The sequence below is a fragment of the Silene latifolia genome, chromosome Y (assembly GCF_048544455.1).
Source record: "Silene latifolia isolate original U9 population chromosome Y, ASM4854445v1, whole genome shotgun sequence".
Classification (NCBI taxonomy): domain Eukaryota; kingdom Viridiplantae; phylum Streptophyta; class Magnoliopsida; order Caryophyllales; family Caryophyllaceae; genus Silene; species Silene latifolia.
The window spans coordinates 106,085,300-106,099,056 of record NC_133538.1 but is presented as its reverse complement, the minus strand read 5'-3'; the positions used below and the strand labels follow the sequence as shown (position 1 = coordinate 106,099,056).

Genomic DNA, 13,757 nt, shown 5'->3' with positions numbered 1-13,757 from the left:
ATATGAATATAAGATGACATACCAACAGGAACGACGCGGCCTGCCTTGATGTCCTCACGGTAGACGGGACAGTTCCTCCTCCAATGTCCAGTCTTGTGACAATGGTAGCACTCTATGTCACCGCCCTTGCTCTTTGTCTTGCCCTATGAGCCACTAGTCTCACCAGGCGCACTCTTACCGTTTCCTAGCTTCTTAAACTTTGGCTTACCTACAGCTAGGTCGCCATGAGTCTTGCCCTTACCTTTACCTTTGTAAATCGTGAGAACATCCTGTTTCACGCTCCCACTCAATTTCATATCCTTCTGGCCCGTACGACGAGAAGGGAGTGTACTCATGAGGACTCTTTTTCAAGTCATTCATATAGTAGTTCGCCCTGAAAAGGGCAAAACCATCTTGAAGAGAATGAAGCATTCGGTCAATGACAATGCTCTCACTGATTTTAAAATTCAGTGCCTCCAGCTTCTCGACATTCTCAATCATGTGAAGAATGTGTAGGCTAACCGGTTGGCCCTTCTGGAGTTTCGCATCAAAGAAGTGACAGGTATGCTCATATGTAACGATTCTCGGTGCCTTTGAGAACTCGTTAGTGAGCGTGGTGAAAATCTTGTTTGCACCTTGGGCAATGAAGCGTCTCTGCAAATTGGTTTCCATTGCAAAGATGAGTACGTTCTTTATCGCACCCGCTTCCATAACGAAATCACTATAAGCGAGTGACTCGTTGACTCCTACATTTGGGCACAGGTTGCCGGTATTGGCTCGATTAAATATCCGAGCTTACCGTCGCGAGTGGCAACATTCCGTAGTCCGCCTCCCGATCCGCAAAATTGGACCCATCATTCTTCAGTCGAGTGGACTGATTCATTTGGTCCATGAACATTTTTAGCCAGGACGAACGATCTAGTGTGGCACTAGGCATTGGGATTGCGTTATTTCCAGCCATTTGTTGTAACAGTATTATCGATAATAAACGTGTTCTACACTGCGAAAGAAGAATAAAATAATAAGCATGTGCATCGTTTTAATTTTAAGTGTAATGAGATAATGTCATAACGCGAAGACTCAAAAAAAAATTTATACAATTGACCTCTCTCAAGAATTATATAAATGACCCCAAGACTCAAATCTCTGTAAATTGATAAGCTAACCTTTTAGCTAATTCTACCGTTAGAATTCTTGGTCGATAAATTTCTGTAAATTCTATCTATAGTCCATCATAATCACGAGAAACTCTTCGGACTATGATGTTGAGGTAAACTAAGTCAACACAACTACTTACCCAACGTAGAAGGGGTCATATTAGGCCTACCGACGAAAAAGGGATTCATAGATGTTTGCCCTTATAAAGACTAATTTCAATTTCCGTTTTAGAGGAAGATCCCATCAACTTTATTTAAATTCATTTTAAGTGAAGTATAATCTAGCATGCGAGAATGATTAAACTAAGGTGATGGCTTAAAGACTGTGACATCTGCATATCCATGAAAACTAACATACAACCTATATGAGTCAATTTTCATGCATTTTAGTAGTAGGTGGTTTGGTTTTAGGCGGAATATGATGCATAAACTAACATGTGAATGAAAAGCAATAAGAATGAAAACGTAAAAATAAACAGTAAAAGTCCTAGTGTGGCCTATCCTATCAAAATGAACAATAAATACAAGTTTGGAATCCATCCTTGGACCCGAGAAGCTTGTCTTGATGTTCCACCTTGATCCATGTAGTGGGAGTGAGCTCCAATCTTCATCTTTAGTCTTCTTTGAAATTACAATAAATAAAATTACATAATTGACCTATTTATTACATTCTAATTTCAAAACCCAAAACTAAAATAAAGGAGATTCGAGATCTCATAATTACATAAAAATCATGTTTCCTTCATTACGAAAACATAATTTGACTAAGGCCACACTAAGTATTACAAATTACAACCGATTGCAAAAATAAATACGTAAATAAAATTCATTCATTCGATTCATTCAACAAAATTAAAGCATCAACTAAAATAAATTAAACATACATAACACAATTCCTTAATTATGTTGATTAATTTATCCAAACCACCTATTTAAATTAAATTAAGTGACAATTCCGCAATTAATCACATTAATTTCATTCTTAATCCATATTAAACTTGTAATATGAATTCTGTCCGTCAAAATTTTAAACTGCTTTAAAATAACTCGGTATCTTTAAATTGTGAACCGATTCACAATAACTAATTGGCCAAAATAAAAAACAAAAACCAATTATAATTTGGTCTCGACTGAAAAATAAACAATTTTTTTTTTTATAATTTCAGCTCCACACGGCTGGAAAAAAACAGCCCCCCTTTTTTTTATTCGGCAATTAGGAAAAATAAAAAAAACTTTCCATATTTTATTTTTTCGGCAATATGGCAAAAAAAACAAGAAAACAAAACTTTCCTTTTTTTTTTTTTTCTCGGCTTACCAAAAAAAAACACAACAAATTTTTTTTTCTATGGCAAACCCTAAAAAAAAACGTCCTCCCTCTTTTTTTTTTTCTTTTTTGCGCAATTAGCCCTAAAACAAGATTTGATGACAAAATTGTTTACATTTGCTATTAGAACATGATTAGCATATGAAATAATAAACATGATTAATTTATATGCCAAAAACTATATAGCAAAAACAATCTTTTCATTATAAACATGACGATTCCATTTAATTTTAACTTAATCTGCATTAAATCAAAAACTACCAATTCTTTATATGATAATTTTAACTGATTATAAACTATAATATGAAAAATATAATGGAAAAATATCATCAAACTAAAAGGAAAAAAAAACGGCAGGAAAAAAAAAACAAATTCGGCACAAAAAAAAAATTTGCCGAGCCAAAAAAATTCGAAACCCTAAAATATTTCGAAAAACCTCATTGTTCACATACAAATTTATGAAAATCATCAAGATTAAAAAACGTGGCCTAGTGCTCTGATACCACTTGTGGGAAATCATCTGTATACTTCCCTTAAACTAGAGGGATTATAACGAATTTAACAATGATGATCAATGGTCATAAACAAAATACATAAACAAAGTATAAAGGATTTAGAATTAACCTTCGGTCCTAGTAAAATTGGCCTAAGAACAATATCAAAATTGATATTCGCCTATTAGTTGCACCCAAGACGATATGAGATATGCCCCTTGATTATGCTAGAAATCGATCTAAAAGTTTCTGTAAAATTTAGTTGTTTTTGTGTTTTTTCAGATGAGAGAGAGGAGGCAAGGTCAAGAAAAATCATTAGGGTAGAAATAATTCTCTCCCTTTCTTTTTATACAGACCGAAACTTGGAGTCAATTAGGAAAGAAAAATCCTTCCTAATTTTTAAACCGACCGAAATAAGGAGTATCTCCTCCTTATTTTTGGTCTTTCCAAAAAATATATAATATGTGTTGAATTGTCATCTAGTGAGGATCGTACCCAAGACCTCTTGGTTTGTGTACCCTCACTATTACCACTATGACACATTCATCTTGTTGTCATTAAATATAACTGATTATATTTAATTACGAATTAACAGATTAATTCGTCCAAGCTAACATTATATACATTTAATTAAATATAACTTAGTATATTTAATTTACGAATTGACAGTTAATTCGTCTCAACTAATATTATTTAATTTTCATTAAATAATTATCTCATCAACACATTGACTAACTTTTTAGTCATATTGGGCATCAATGTGATTATATTTCTATAACCACATTTCTCAAACACATCCTATAGGTGTGATCTTTAGGGACCAGTTGATCACCGCCATCTGTATGATAATAACGTCAAACTTTCTAGCAAGCCAACCGTTATTAGGTAAACGTTAATCAACTGATTAAATATACGAAGTATACCCTTGTGAACCTGTAAGAGATTTACAAATGTTATCACATTATTTTGTGGAGGACACAAGCTCCAACACCGAGACCATTGGATCCTGAGATCGAAAGGACTTTGCGCGAGTTGAGACGATCATCTAGAGTATTGCCGACAGAGGAAGAGCTGAGTACTCTGTCTAGTTACTACGAGAACGAGCTGTTTGAGGAGGATCCACCTTTGTCACCTGTTTCTACTTCCTCAGCTGAGACCACCACATCTCCAGACATGGCTGAAGAAGCAAGTATAGCCAGTCACTCCGAGCCAACAGCTAAGAATCTCTATAAGGGATTCGCATTACCAGGGACGGACAGAAAGTTCGAACCGAAACCGTCTTATATTAACTTGGTTGAGAGAAACCAATTTGGGGGAGCTGCAAATGAAGATGCAGCTAAACATATGGAGACATTCATTGACTACTGCTGCTCCATACCCCCACCAGCAGGTGTGACCCAGGACCAGGTGAAGGAGACGATGTTCATATTCTCGCTTCGTGATGCCGCAAAGGAATGGTACCGAGATCTGGATCGAGCTGCTAACGGGATCACTAATTGGAATTCGCTGGCCCTAGCATTCCACAAGAAATATTTCTCTGCCTCGAAGACCAATGCCATTAGAGCTCAGATCACGAGCTTTAAACAGGGTCCTGGTGAGAATTTTCATGAGGCATGGGTCTGTTTCAAGAAGCTGGTGCGAACTATTCCGCACCATGGGTTCGAGCAATGGAGCCTATGCAATCAATTTGATAATGGCCTTTATGACGATCAGAGGGCTATCCCGGATCTTTGCACTAATGGCGATTCCAGGAGAATGTTGGAGAAACTAAGGGGTGGAAAATCATTGATGATATGGCCACCCATAAAGCTGAGCATGGAAATTTCAGGGGAAATCAAAGGAGAGCTGTTGAATCCCCTTCTGTAGCTGCATTAGAGGCTCTTACGGCGAGATTTGATAAGTATGAGCTTGGAAGAGGATCTCAAAAGGGAGGTATTTACCAAGTTAATGTTGTTTCAGACGGTCCCTTTACATGCAAAAGATGTGGAGCTGAGGGCCATGTTTCGGATTTTTGCCCTAGTTCGAATGAAGTATGTGCTGCCTTTCAACATTATAGACAGGCTAGTACATATCCCGATTCATCTAATGTCCACCCCAATTTGAGGTGGTCTAACCAGAATGTCCTCAATCCGGGTCCACAGCAGCAGCAGCAGCAAAGTTATGTGCCCCCTCATAAGCAACAGCAGTTTCAAAAGCCTCCTTATGTGCCTCAGCAGCAGCAATTTCAAAGTTCTGACATTTCTGAGTTGAAAAACATGGTTCAAAATCTGTCGGGTTTGCTGCAAAAGGAGTCTCAAGCTAGAGAGACTTCTACAAAAATGTTGGAGAGTCAAATTGCTCAACTGGAAAGCAAAAGTGCAACTCGAGCTCTAGGGCAATTACCGTCGCAGCCGGATAAAAAAGAGACCCTAAATGCTATCACTTTGAGGAGTGGGTCTACCCTTGATGGGCCCGCTATGGTCGAGGACGCTACTGGAAAAGATGAGGCGGAACCAAGTAAGAAGAAGGCAGCAACGAACAGTAGCAAGAAAAAGACGATCAGCAGGTATATCAGTCGATTGACTGACATACCCGGTCGATCGACCAGTCCGCGAAATAGCACAGCTTCTGATCCTGTAGAAGCCGGTCGATCGACTGACATACATGGTCGATCGACTGAAAACGCTGCTGATGTTGAACCTTTTCGTCCTCCAATGCCAGATAACTTGAGGGACCACTTATTTCGGGGTACAATGACTCCAAAATTATTGAGGCAAGACCCAAATGCTGATGGGTCTGTTCTGGTTCCAAAGTATGACCCAATGACGATTAATGGCCCATTCTTGAGATGGTCTGAAGAAGGTTCGAGCTTCAACAAGGAGAAGGTAGTGGATTTTCAGCATAAGTCCACTGATGCCGGTTTGAGAGACCTAGAGGAGAGGGCTAAGTTGCTTCTTACAGTCCCTTATCCAGAGAGATTGGTGCCGACAAAGGAACAGGTATCGTTTAACAAATTTGAAAATGTTATTCATAGTTTAAATGTGCAAGTTCCTTTCCTTGAATTAGTTAATCAAGTGCCTGCTTACACGAAATTTATGAAGCAGCTTTTGTCTAAAAAGAAGTCACTTGATACTGTGCAATCTGTCGCACTAACTGAGGAGTCATGTTCTTATTTGACTCACACTGCACCTCATAAGCTAGCAGACCCCGGTAGCTTTTCTGTTCCTTGTAATATTGGTACCTTCTCAATTGAGAAGGCATTATGTGATCTAGGAGCTAGCATTAGCGTTATGCCTTTGAGTCTAGCTAAGAAATTGAAATTGACTAGGTTTGCAGTTACTAACATGACAGTACAGATGGCTGATCGTTCTACGGTCCAGCCTATAGGAGTCTTAGAGGACATTCCCGTGAAAATAGGAAAGTTCTTTTTCCCAGTTGACTTCGTTGTACTAGATATACCCGAGGATGCTCACATTTCTATCATTTTGGGTAGACCAATTTTGCACACTGCTGGTGCAATTATAGATGTTAGCTCAGGGACATTGACCTTTAAAGTAGGGAAACAGTCCATTGTTTTTACCCAGCCCACTAAAAAGAAAGATCCTATGTGGCTAGTCACCTGTAATACGATTTATGAGAAGAAATCTTATTTTGTGCTTTCTGATATTTCAGCCCCTATGCCTACTCCTGTTGTAACACCTCCGCCCCAGATTGGGAGCAAATTGGAGGAAGATTCTTCTGTTTTAGATATTGCAGGAAATGGTTTGGGGAAGGAAGAGCCGCATGTTGCTCGAGCTGTGAAAGAGCCAATTGTTCAAAGCGGCGGTCTAGGATGTCTTAGCTATGGCACTGATGAGGAGCCAGTCAAGGTGAAGGAGTCCCATTTGGATTTTGACGAGCCAGACGTGGTCATTAATTGGGAGGATGTTCAAGATGTCGATCCGTTGAATTCGGCGGATGTTGGAGTTGCTAGGAGCCGCTGAGGAGATGAGCACTGTGGAGGCTACCTCTTGTAGCCAGAAGCCGAGCAAGTGGGCCATTCCGTGGCCATTCTTGATCTATTATTAGTTGGTCAAGACTTTTTTTGCACAAACATTCATTTTTTTGCTTTTGTTAGACTTTTTATTGCTTTTGTGTGCGCGAGACTTCGCTTTAATAAGTTTCTTGGGATTTAAATACTTTAGTCTTTACATTTGGGTTTTGCGCAATTTTAGGCGCGTTATTATGTGTATTTGCAGGTTCATAAACCATATTAGCTCAGTTTATTGAGCTAATTCGAAGAAAATAAGAACTTACAGCAGGTTTTCCGGTCGATCGACTGCATCTTATGGTCGATCGACTGAGCCACGACACCAGGAGCTTCTGTTCCTATTCACTCTGGTCAGTCGACTGCCTGCTACGGTCGATCGACCACTCCCGCTGCTATACCTGTTCTCGACCATTCCCCTGCTGTGTTTGGTCGATTTGCGGAGTTGAGGGAGTCTTTTCTCCACTTTATTCTCCGATTTATTTCTGTTTTCTTCCGTTTTCTTGATTTGCACATAATTTTGCGTTTAATAAACTGTTTTATCGGAATTACGCGCGGTATTTTGTTTCTTTTCAGGTACTTATGGTAGCACTGCTGGCTACTGAAACCTCCAAGCTCACGCTGGTTTGGGGAGGTTTCCTTTTGATGCGCTTAAAGTCTTGTGAGTTTTCGAGTTTCATTATGTCAATTTTACTTATTATTTGTCGCAGAATCCCGTTTCCCTTTTATTTCATCACATGATTTTGCACAATGAGGACATTGTGTGATTTGGTTTGGGGAAGGGTTTTGCATTGCATTCACATGTTTTTATTGCATTTTTGTTTCATGTTTATTGCATTTCAGTTTGCATTGTTTATTTTATTTCCCTTATATATACGAAATTCAAAAAAATTGAAAAATTTCAAAAATTCAAAAAATTGCACGTTTATTTTAGCATATAGGTCGAGTCGGAACGGTAGTATTTCAATGATGACATTGCATTTTCATCTGTTTATGCCTGAGCCGTGCTTAATTGACATGTTATTAGTAGAATCATATATGCATAGTCTACGAGTTTTCGTTAAATTTCTTGCTGAACTTTAAACTTGACTTAGATTTTTGGCAAACTACATCATTTTCTGAGATTTAAAGTCTATAACTGGTGTCGTCCATGACCGGTTTATCTAGGAATGTGAGTAGTTACTCCTTATGAGGCATGTTACATTAATATGCATAAATATGAACTTTATCTGCTTAATACCTATACGCATTCGGGTTCGTTGCTAGTTGACACATGTGTAAGAGGTCACCCCTTTATTCATTTTTCCCATAAGCTCCACACTTCCAAAAATAGCTTTTTTTGTCCCGTTAACTACATCCTACACTTAGCCTGCCCTTGTCAAGCTAGTAGTTTATGTTCTTGGTATTGTTACTTTGTTTTTGGTAGCTAATGCTCATTTTGAGATGACGTTGGGAAGATGAAAAAGGAAGGAAAGAAAGAAAAAAATAGAATTGAAAAAAAAAAGAAAACAAAAAGAAAAAGGGAAAAACAAGTTCGATCTATGGTCGGTCGACTTGACTCATTGGTCGATCGACTGAAGCCCGAGAAAAGAAAAGAATCAAAATCGCATAATTCAAAGTCTTTATTAAATGGCGATTTTTGCTCCCCTGCTGTATTTGTATCTTATAGGGAGTTGACTAATTATAGAGATTGTGAGATTTGTGCTTACTATTAGCACCGTTTCGATTGAAATCTTGAGCAAGAAGTTGGAATGGTTTATTAATTTGGTTTCCTTAGTTACTAGCTTGGCTTTTAACTCTGTTTTTATCCAAATTTATATTAGCCCCTTCCTGCCCATAGCCTCACATATCCATATTTACCTCGGCATGTGTCATGGTCATTTGTTTGGTTGGAATGCATATGTACGGTTGTAGAGATTATTTTTATATTAGATTGTAGGCATGTTCTTATAGGTCGTAGTTAGGTGAGAATCTATACGAAATTACTTCTTTCTATCTTTACATATATTCACATGCGCTTATGTGTGATATGAGCGACCCGTGAGAGTCCATAATGATAAGTCTCTATAGTTTACGGTTCAGCAGTTTTTGACGACTACATAACTCGTTTGCATGATTCATATTACTAATTGATTGTTAGTTGTTGCATTAAATTGGTTTAGACTTTACAAGTTGCATTTCGCTCTGAGATTAAAATCGTTCCATTAGGTTTTAGGATCGAGTCTAGTTCTTGCTTGGGGACAAGCAAGGGTTTGGTTTGGGGAAGTTTGATGCGTGTCCTAAATATGTTGTTTTACATCCTATTTTACACGCATTTCAGAGCTCATTTGTGTAGTTTAAGCTACTATTTTACCTATTTCCGTCTACTTTTGTGTTTTTGTATAATATTGCAGAAATGAGAAGAATTCAGCGGAAATCGAGCCAAATCCGTCCCCAAGTACCTAATGTTGGATTTGACAAGAAGTATTTACTTGGGAAGTGAGCTTGGTGCGCGTATCGAGGCCTGAAAGACGAATTTATGAAGCTTTTGGAGCGACTACCTGATGAAGCAGTCGATAGACCGATGTCCATGGTCGATCGACCAGAGCACGAAGATCGGCTCTTTATCAGACAATGCCGAGCCTTGGTCGATCGACTGAGTTGTATGGTTGATCGACCAAACCGTGAATCTGACGCAAATTTCGAGAATTCCAAAGCCCATTGTAATTAGGTTTTAGGAATAAGTGTTACGTTATATTTCTATATAACGTAACCTGATGTTTTTAGAATATCATCAAGTCTTTTATCATCAGTTTTTAGGGATCGAATAATTAGGGTTCGATATTGAGTTTGGCATTAGTATTCACATTCATTCAATACAATTTATTTTCCGTCCGTACTTTCGGATTCTTTTTCCTGTTTTCTACTGGTAATTTTGGTTCCCTATTTCAGTTTACTTTGTTCGTTCATAGACTAGAAATTGCTAGAGTAGTTTTCCCAAAGCCAAATTATCGTTTCATGTTAATTGTTTATTTAGTTATTTTAATCATGAATTTGTTTACTTTATTAGTTAATTTTATTGTTGTTATTATTTCCAGTATGAGTAGCTAAACCCCTTGTGCTAGGATGTAGGGAATCTGTAGTGTAGGCGACATTAGAATTGGTAGACCTGAGTCGCGCCATGGTCGATCGACCGCCTACCCTGGTCGATCGAGCGGCCACGTGAGAATTAGTTTCGTTTTAATTAATTTAATTGCTATTTTTGACGAATCGAATGCACGCGACTAGTTGAATGTTTAGGAATTGACCGACCCGATAAGATCGAAAGATAGGGGAGGAAAATAGACTACCTAATTAAGACGACTAAATTAATAAGATCGAGAGATAAGTTAATTTAGACCTTTAAATCACTTTTCAGGACGAAAGTTAGTATTAGTGATATCGGGGACCGTAGCTAGATCGAAAGATGCTACCGTTAAGAATGGACCGAGAGGACATCTTATTTTCCGTCTCACGTGATTATCTCGAGACTTACCTAGTATACGTAGAAACTAGAGTGAACCGACCATCTTAGTACCCTTTTAATATTTGATTTCATCCAGTTCTTTTATCATTCATTTATCTACTTTAGTTATAGAACAATCCAAAACAAACCCCCACACTTTTGTTACTTTAAGACTAAAATTAGACAACTAATAATTGCATCGCCTCTCTGTGGTTCGACCCTGACTGCCACTATCTATAGTAGTAGTTTGGACTATAAATATTATCTTTGGTACTCTACGACGGTATCAGTGATAATATTAGAATCTATTTAAGGTATAATAATACACTAATCTTGTAATACTCCGTATTTATGAGTCTTGGGGTACTCTATCGAGTAGGCCTTACTCTGTCGAGTAAGGGAGTTTTGCGAAATAAATTAGTTTCTGACCTGTTGGGTACTCGATCGAGTAACTAGGGTACTCGATCGAGTAAGGGGGCACTCGATCGAGTACCTTAGCTACTCGATCGAGTAGCCGGTTTCGGGGTTTGTTTTGTCGGGTTTTGTTAATAATGCGATTAAAGTATAAAACACTTCCGTCATTGTTTCCAAATCACTTTTCCAAAACCTAAATTTCTGTTTAAGAGAGAAAGCAAACAAGTTCATCTTCTTAATCACATTCTTAGCAATTCCGGAGTTGGACGGTCGAGTTCTTGTCGTTGTTTATACCGTTGAGTTCCTTGCGTCGAGGGTAAGATCTATGTACCCTTTTTATTGTCTTTCCTTTGATTTGGTTAAACCCTAATTTTGGGATTGGGGTTTTTTATGATTTGTTATGGTTAGATTGTGATTATGTGATTATGTGATAGGAGAAGGATTTGTAAGGGAGAGGTTTTGAGACAATTTGCTAGATCGTCGATGATTGTGTTGCTTTCGGTAGGATTTCTACTCGTATTAGTCCCATAATGGGATATTGGTGATGTCTTGTAGTTAGTTGTTTGATATGATGATTGTCTTGTGTTTGTGGTTGTGATTGCTGTTGATGGTTCTCGAGATGCGTTCTCGGTTGAGTGGGGTCACTTGCGGGAGTGACTTCACGCCCTAGTTTCGCCCTTCGTGGAACCCGCCACGGAAGGGGATGTGCACATTAATGGGACAGGGTTATCGCTCGGTATGATGAGCGGGGCTTAGGTGGGAGCGGCTGCGGTCCCCCCATCGGAGGTGGTAGTCCGGTGGACGGATCAGTATTGAGATGATGGGAATTGGTTGGTGGTGTGTGTGTGTGTGTGTGTGTGTGTGATTCGATTTCTGTTTATCTTATTATTGTTATCTATATTGATTGTGTGATTAGTCTTGACCCGTTTAAATGTTTTAAAAAAGCGTGGTGATCCATTCGGGGTGGTGGCGATTTGCTTAGCGGTATATCTTGGATACGCGTGGGATCTATTTGGGGATGGAGTCATCACATATCGAGTCTTTAGTCTTCCATTTGTGTTTGTTAGGACAGTTCCTTTCGGTTGGTTTATAGTTTGAGAACAGTTGTATTTTGCTTACAGTTGGTTTTGTAATGTAATCACTTAAACTTATTTAATAAAGTATGTTTCTTCATTGTCTTATGATTACCATGCCTCGGGTAACCGAGATGGTGGCATCCTTATACCTGAGTGGTCCTGGTAAGGCACTTGGAGTATGGGGGTGTTACAAATGGTATCAGAGCGACGATCCTGAAACCTGTAACCAATAAATCCAATGAATATAGGGAGTCAATTAAAATGAACCCGGGGTAAAGGTTGTAGGAGCTAATGCAAAGACTTGGGAGACGTCCTAAAGTCGCGAACTCGCCCTACAATTTTGAACCGGTCACCATGGGATATGTGTCGGGATCGTTATGTGCATATTGTGTCTTTGTGTGTATCTATGTAGTAGTATGTTGCATGAATTGATGATGATGACGTGAATTATATGTTGGTTGATTGTAAAGCATGAAAGTATAATGATGGATACATGTAATTTGGCATGTTATAGTTATGTAAGGAAAAGTGTTTTGTCTATATATATATATATATAAAGCGATGTGTAAGTATACATGTTGTTGTTGTCGTGTTGAGTAAAAGTACGGAAGGTTGGGAGTGTGAATTGAGCAGTCTTTGGGTGAATGTGTTGAGCGAATATGGTGGGTAAATATGTGGTATGATGGATGAATTAGTGGGAAAAGATGAATCATCGTGGTGTGATAACATGGTTCCTGATTAAGCATGTCATATAATGGAAGTTATTTTATAATGTTGTTATGCTAGTAACATGTGAATAGGGGACTTGATGTCGTGTATTTGTGATTTTGTTTACGAAAAGTGATAGAATAAAAACATGTGGGTAAGTCATAATTGGCAAGTTATATAAATTATGTGCATGATGAATGTTGTTGTTTGGCTTTTGAAAATAGTAACATATGATTATGAATACTGATTTTATGAGTTTTGGACTGGTTTTGTTTGTTTGGTTGTTGTTTAAGTTGTTTGGAAGTAAAATCAAGTAGTTGTGTTTTTCGATTATAAAGAGATTGTCTTTAAACTGTTATAACTTAAGATGCATAAATGATTTTGATGTGATTCCAATTGGAGGTGATAGCTTGTCCTTTTACGATTCTAACGATAGGTCACACGCCCAAGACGACCAAGAAATGAGTGAGTTATGTCTGTTTTACGAAAACTGGACAATGCTGAGAATTGGGGTACTCGATCGAGTATCCTCGGTACTCGATCGAGTAAGGGGGCACTCGATCGAGTACGTTAGATACTCGATCGAGTAGCCCTGGTGATTTGTTTTACGTGCTTCTGATCTTGACCTACTCGATCGAGTAAGTCCCTTACTCGATCGAGTGGCCTGTACTCGATCTAGTGACCCCTGTTTTGGGTCACATGCTTATCTTTTGACTTCGTTGCATATTATGTTTAATTCAAAGTGGTTATTTTGCTTCTTTATGCATTGTTTTACATGTATGTTGGTCTTGATACGTAAGTTACCCCATCCTATGGGGTGGTGAGTGACACCTTTTGGTGAGCATGAGTTTGGTGGGAGGAGATGAGCTATATGTGGTTGTGATAGATAGTGGAAAAAGAAAAGAAAGATCGTTATGGCTTAATTGAGACATAGAGCATGTTTTGTGAGATAAGATGAGCGATATGTTTGTACGTCGAGTAATGTAAAAGTAAATGAATGTGGACAAGGGATGATGTGAGTTTATGGAACGTGAGAATGAAAAGATTGAAATGAGGGACGCAAATGGTGGCAGCTTGAGATGTGTAAAGAATCATGGAGGGGGATGGTTAGGAGT

At 38.4% G+C, this 13,757-nt stretch overlaps 1 non-coding gene across 1 annotated transcript; it reads right to left on the bottom strand.

Moving 5' to 3' along the window:
- Positions 1-4,508: 4,508 nt before the first annotated feature.
- Positions 4,509-4,615, bottom strand: LOC141636766 (small nucleolar RNA R71). Its single transcript, XR_012541352.1, has one exon. It is a non-coding gene; the product is annotated as a small nucleolar RNA R71 (small nucleolar RNA).
- Between the last annotated feature and the right edge of the window lie 9,142 nt (positions 4,616-13,757).